Raw genomic sequence first — 7,288 nt, forward strand, 5'->3', positions numbered from 1 at the left:
GACCTGTCCAGGTGTCTCTGTGGTGGACTAAGACCTGTCCAGGTGTCCCTGTGGTGGACTAAGACCTGTCCAGGTGTCCCTGTGACTGTGAATCTTGTTTTTTTTTAAGAAATTCTTCCAGTTCTCGTCTTTTTGTTACGTCGAGGAGAAGCAGCAACATTTTGTCCTCAGGAGCTGAACTCGTCTCTGACCTCAGAACAAACTGATCTGAGTTCAGCTGTGACGTTTAAACTTCAGCTGATCTGAGTTCAGCTGTGACGAGGCGACAGATCATTTGAATTTAAACTTCAGCTTCCATCTTCCTGCCCGATAGCGATGGCAGGACGCTGCACAGATTTGCATCGCGAAGGAGGAAAACTACCGGAGGTTAAAATCCCTGAGAGGAAAAACCGAAGTTTCTGCTGTTGGAGCTTCTTATCTTCAGCTGAAAAAAATAAAAACTAATTAAAAAAGTTCCTGTGTAAAATCTGACAACAGTTCAGCTTGTTTGAAGTTCAGTGAAAAGGTTGGGAGTCATTATCTTACCTGTTGCAGATCGCTCTTTGGACGCCTCAGTTTGAAGAAACGAGTTTATTTCTGACAGGACTGAGGAGCTAACGGCTAGTCGTAACGCAGCTAAAGCTAAAAAGGCTTTTGGCTGTTTTTGTCTTTTGTAAACGTTCAAAATACTTTAATAATGTCTATATTAAACAAACTAAATAATGTTTATTCTTCTACCTTCAAGACCAGCCGAGTGACGTCGTAAAAGCCCTTCAGTTTAGCTCAGCTGTTGCTCTTCAGTCCAATCAGAAATATCCAAAGTGAGACAAAGTATCTACAGAAAGGCTAATCGTTTCACAGAGCCCAGCTTCAAAAGATATAAAATATCACTTTAGTTCATTTAAATTAATATTTTGTTTGTGAAGTTAAAGATGACAAGTTTGTACTCTGTCGTTCGGTTTAATGTAATTCTTTAAAAAACAATCTGCATTTTTCCTACATAGGGCGTGGCCAAAGAAGGAGGGCGTGTCCTGAATGGTGGGGCGTGGTCTAATGGGTGGGAGGGGTCCAGATTAGCCTGAAGGCAAAAGGAAGCTGCTTCTGTCGGACGTTAAATGTTTTCAGCTCAGACGTTTCTGTTAATTCAGCTCGTTTCGTCTCCTGGACCTTTAATTTGACGCCAGAACCGAAGGTGTCGTTTTCTGCTGCAGGGCGGAGACGACACGAAACAAAGAGTTTGGCTAACAGCAAACAGATGGAGGGGAACCATCTGAAGTACGAGTCTACGGGCAGCGGTCTGTTCGTTTCTCTTCAAATAAATCTGTTTTATTTCAGCCGGAGGAATAAAACGTTCACACTGCAAATAAAACTCGGAACAACGATTCATAGTTTTAAAACTAAACCATCCGCGACTCAACACAACACGACTACTTCAAACCTAAAAAGATGAATGAAAATGTCTTTTAATCATTATAACAAAGTTGATTATTTTAAAACTAAGTATTTGTTAAGAGCTGTTTGATAAAGTTTAGTAAGTTTTTTAATTCGATGCAAAATAAAAACGGGTCAGTTTCATCGTAAAGACGACTGGAGAAACTAAAGGTCAGATTCAAGAGGAGGACGATGATGAAGAGCTCGTTTCACGGTTAAACTGGGCATTCGATAAAATCATCCAATTACCGGATGATCCGGTGTTTTACGCTCCGGCTCATGACGTTTGTGGTTTCAGTCTAAAACACGTCTGAAGCGTTTAAACATCACGTTCTGCAGATTCACATCAGTTATTTACACGAAGCACTTTGAAGCACGAACAGCAGCAGCAGCTGGCTGCATCACTTCCTGTTCACTTGGGAACCTCCAGTCGGAACACGAGGAACATTTTTTATGCAGCGACTCTTTAAAGTTCGTAACGCGGCCGTCACTGTTCAGGACTGGAGCAGGTTTTGGGTTGGAAGTGACCCACTTCGGTCCCGGTCCGGTTCAGACCAGATGTTGAGGGCTGTGACGTTGGAGACTTCAGGAAAATCTTCTTTATTTGTTGCAGTCGCATCAAATGTTTGTGAACAGCAAGCTGCGCAGCCACCATCTGAGATCCTGATGTTTGAACGTCTCATTGGCCGTTTAGTTTCTGTTCAGTTCAGATCTCATCTGCTGGTCCAGGTCTTCAGAATCCAAGACCTGGACCAGGTTTTAGTAGTTAATCCTAATCACCAGCATGGTGAAAAAACAACCGTCCAGAGAACCTTCCAAGACCCCCTCATGGATTCTGGATCAAACCTCCGTACGGCTTTTTGGAGAATTCACTAAAATCTTAGTTTTTTTTTTATTTATTTAAAGTTAAACGAAATGAACGTGGAGGTGCAAGATGGCCGCAATTCGATGAGCTGCGTTCTGCCAGGCTCCCGTCTGTGTTTGGTGCCGTGTGTAAAGTTACAGTCAAAAATTAACAGCAGTATTTTGGTTTATTTCACCTTTAATCTGGGGACTTGGGGGGCAGCAGCACAGTCTAGAAAGGGTCAAACGCTGAACCTTTGTCCTGCAGGTGCGTTCCCGCCACAACACACCTGATTCAAATTGATAAATTAGCTCCTCAGCACCTCGTCAACACTCAGCCCTGTTCACTTAAATCAGATGTAGTAAAGCTATAAACACGTATGGAGACTAAAGAATGGTTCATCCAGGCCTCTGACGGATCATCTTCCTGTTTTTAATAGATGTCCATCTGATGATGTCCATCAGATGGAGTCCATCAGATGATGTCCATCAGATGGAGTCCATCAGATTATGTCCATCTGATGATGTCCATCAGATGATGTCCATCAGATGGAGTCCATCAGATGATGTCCATCAGATGATGTCCATCAGATGGAGTCCATCAGATGATGTCCATCAGATGATGTCCATCAGATGATGTCCATCAGATGGAGTCCATCAGATGATGTCCATCACATGGAGTCCATCAGATGATGTCCATCAGATGGAGTCCATCAGATGATGTCCATCACATGGAGTCCATCAGATGATGTCCATCAGATGATGTCCATCAGATGGAGACAGTTTTCTACCAGCGTGGTTGAGATCCTCTCACAAGTGTGACAGTAAAATAAAGGACTGTACGTTCAGTAAGTGGTCTGTCATATAAATATGTCACAATGTTCAGGCACAGGCTCAGAAATCAGCCATTTATTCAGCGAAGAGTTAAAATAAACGAGTTCATAACGCGTCAAAGTGACGACATGTTTCATGTTCTGTTGTTCATCCGTCCACTCGGACGACGCAACGCGTTTTCTTTTTGTTCAGGGTTTTGTTTTTTGACCTGAAGGTCTTTAAATGTTAACGAGAATCTGACTGAAGACTCCGGTTTTTACCGGAGTGTTGAAAGATGGAAGGCAGGTTTAACTGCAGCTTTGTGGTTTTGTTTTCCCTCCAACCACGGCCGGCTGCTTCCTTTAAACCAAACCACATGATGGACACACACACACCGACACACACCATAAAACAAGACAGGTGGTGGGAGAAGAAGCAGCACTTCTCAGTTTCAGGGGTTGAATTTATAACTGAAGAGCGAGAACTGGTTGATTATTTAATTTCATGACAAATTGACAAAAAAACTCAAGATCACTTCTACAGCTGCGCTGCTTCCTCCTACAAACCAAAAACATCCAGGTGTCCCCGTGATGGACTACCTGTCCAGGTGTCCCCGCGATGGACTACCTGTCCAGGTGTCCCCGTGATGGACTACCTGTCCAGGTGACCCCGCGATGGACTACCTGTCCAGGTGTCCCCGTCTCTCACACAGGGACACCAGCTCCCTGCGACCCTGAGAGACGCAGGTGAATAGATCAACTTATCGTCTCCTGTGAGACAGTTCTTACCACAACTTTAAACGACTTCTCAGTGACTTAAGTAGCTCAACATGTGTACTGACGTCACTATAGATCACGATATACTTGTTTCTACAGTAGTACAGAACGGCAAAGGTCTACAATTCTACGTCACTGTGTACGCACGTATGTACAGTAGTCCCTCGTTACTTTGCGGTTCGAATTTTGCTTTTTCAAAGTAAAATTGGACCTGGCACACAATTGGCTGATTGATGGATGAGCCACACGAGCGGAATGGATGTTTTATTTAAAATAAATTATTTTAAATGATTCAGCACATGATGCACCTGTGTGCCGACAGGTGTAGTCTCTCCAATGTGTCCTGGGTCTTCCCCGAGGTCTCCTCCCAGTCAGACATGCCAGGGAGCATCCTTACCATAGGTGAGGGTAGGAACATAGACCGACCGGTAAACAGAGAGCTTTGCTTTGCAGCTCAGCTCCCTTTCCACCACAACGGACCGGCACAGTGTCTGCAACACTGCAGACACTGCATCAATCCATCTGTCAACCTCACCCTCGACCAAAAGAGAGTAAACCGCACTTTTCTGACCGAGGACCATGGCCTCAGATTTGGAGGTGCCGATTCTCATCCCAGCCGCTTCACACTCGGCTGCGAACTGCTCCAGTGAGAGCTGAAGATCACGGCACAATGATACCAAATGGACCACATCATCTGCAAAGAGCAGAGATGAATCACGAGGCCACCGAACCAGAATCCCTCCATCCACTGGCTGCACCGAGAAATTCTGTCCATAAAAGTTATGAACAGAATCTGTGACAACGAGCAGCCCTGGCAGAGTCCAACTCCCATCCTGAAGGGTCCGACTTACTACCCGCAATGCGAACCAAACTCTCGCACCACTTATGTAGGGACAGAACAGTCCGTAGCAACGAGCCCCCAATCCAATACTCGCGGAGCACCCCCCACAGTGTACCTTGAGGAACACGGTCAAAAGCTTTCTCCAAGTCCACAAAACACATGTAGACTGGATGGGAAAACTCCCATGACCCCTCAAAGGCCCTAGTGAGGATAACAAGATGATCCAGTGTTCCACGGCCAGGACGGAACCCACATTGTTCCTCCTTGATCTGAGGTTCGACCAAAAATCATACTTGCTTCTCCAGTACCCCTGAATAGATCTTACCAGGGAGGCTGAGGAGAGTGATGCCCCATAGTTGGAGCACACCCTCCGGTCTCCTTTTGAAGAGGGGAACCACCACCCTAGTCTGCCAATCTAGTGGCACTGTCCCCGATGTCCATGCTTTGTTGCAAAGGCCAAGACAGCCCCACGACATCCACAGGCTAAAGGAAATCAGAGTGAATCTTATCCACTCCCCGAGACCTGCTGCCACAGAGCTTTTTTAACTACATCGGTGACCTCAGCCACAGTTATGGACAGTCCAACTCCGAAGTCCCCTGACTCAGCTTCCTCCATGTAAGATGTGCCGGTGGGATTGAGAAGGTCCAAGAAATATTCCTTCCACCTCTCGACGATATCAATGGTTGAGGTCAACAGCACCCACCTTCACTGAACATAGTGTTAGTAAAGAGCTGCTTTCCCCTCCTCAGCCACCTCATGGGTTGCCAGAATCTCCTCGGAGCTGACTGAGTCTTTTTCCAAGGCCTCACCGAACTCCCCTCCCACATCGAGTTTTTGCCTCAGCAACAGTCAAGGCTGCGAACCGTTTGGCCCTCTGGTACTCCTCAGCTGCCTCTGGAGTCCCATCAGCCAACAAGGACTGATAGGACTCCTTCAGCTCGACAGCCTCCCTAACCCAGAGTTTCCACCACAGAGTTTGAGGATAGTCATTGCAAGAAGCACCAACAACCTGGCGGCCACAGCTCCAGACAGCTACTTCAACAACTGAGGTGCGGAACATGGCCCATTTGGACTCAATATCCCCCATCTCAGCTGGGATGTGGTTAAAGCTCTCCCAAGTGGAAGCTGAAGATCTCTCTGACGGGTTCTTCTACCAGGCATTCCCAGCAAACCCTCACTACGCGTTTGGGTCTACCGGGTCTGTTCGGCATCTTCCCCTGCCATCTGATCTAACTCACTACCAGGTGGTGATCAGCTGACAGCTCAGCTCCTCTCTTCATCCGAGTGTCCAAAACAAATGGCCGCAAATCAGATGACATGACTAGAAAGTCAATCATGGATCTACGACCTAGGGCGTCTTGGTGCCAAGTGCAGTTATGGACACCCTTATATTCGAACATGGCGTTTGTGATAGACAAACTGGGACTAGCACAGAAGTCCAACAATAGAACACCGCTCGAGGTCAGATCAGAGAGGCTGTTCCTCCCAGTCATGCCCCTTCAGGTCACATTACCCGTGTGTGCATTTTAGTCCCCCAGCAGAATAAAGGAGTCCCCAGCTGGCACACTTTCCAGCACCCCCACCAAGGAATGCAAGAAGGCCGGATACTCTGAACCGCGCAGTCAGGAGAGGCCGGTGAGGCACTGCCTCTCCTGACATCGTGACCAGTGAAATACTGGCAACAATAAGAGAAATTTGACCACTTGACTGTTCTATAAAAGTGTTTTGTTGTTTCAACACTTCAATGGTCAAAATAGCGAAATTTACACATTGCCTGTTCAAACAAAGCAGGTGAGGCCTACAACCAATCTGCCTTGGCAGACCCTCCCAGGGGCCATTAATATTACCTCGGACAGCAGAGCTCCTAGGATCATTCAGGTGCACAAACTCCTCCACCATGATAAGGAGGCGATTCAAGGAGAATATACTGTATTTTTTAACTATTAGTGTTTTACGTACATCTTAAATCTTTTAGCGTACCATTTAGCGTTCCTTTGGCGTACATCTTCGTGTACTGCATATCTTAGATCCTTAGTTTCTTTTTATACAGTACTTGCACAACGTGATGCGAAAGACAATAGATACTTGAACTTGTAGCGATGTCGCAGTGCAACGTACGCATGTAGCGAGGTCACTTCGTACAACGGTCGTACGCACGTCCCTAGCTGAACCACGTGACGAACTGTTCAAAGGCGTTCTTTAACTGCTTTTTGACAGAAGTGTGCCCCATAAGATCTGGTTCTCTTTAAAATCTGACAAATACCTTCGCTGATCGAGATTCCTTATCTTTTCATTCAGCTGCACTTGTGCGAAACTCCCAGAGAATTTTTCTTTCAAAAACAGATTCAAACAAAAAATGAGTTCAAGTATTTTATTCAATCCTCAGAAACTCAGTTTTAATGAAAAAATAAAGAGTTAAAAGTTAAATATTTATTTTAAAACTATAGACTCCTACAGATACACACATCAACAAATAAAATAACGGTAAACGATTTTCGGTCCTCCCTCCGACAGAACCCTCGACGTCGGTTTGTCCTGAGCCGTCTGAACTTTGAACGAGACAAACGGCCACGGAACCATGAAACCAGTCAAAACCACCAAAGA

Source organism: Nematolebias whitei, chromosome 12 (genome assembly GCF_014905685.2).
Source record: "Nematolebias whitei isolate Nwh7 chromosome 12, NemWhi1, whole genome shotgun sequence".
Classification (NCBI taxonomy): domain Eukaryota; kingdom Metazoa; phylum Chordata; class Actinopteri; order Cyprinodontiformes; family Rivulidae; genus Nematolebias; species Nematolebias whitei.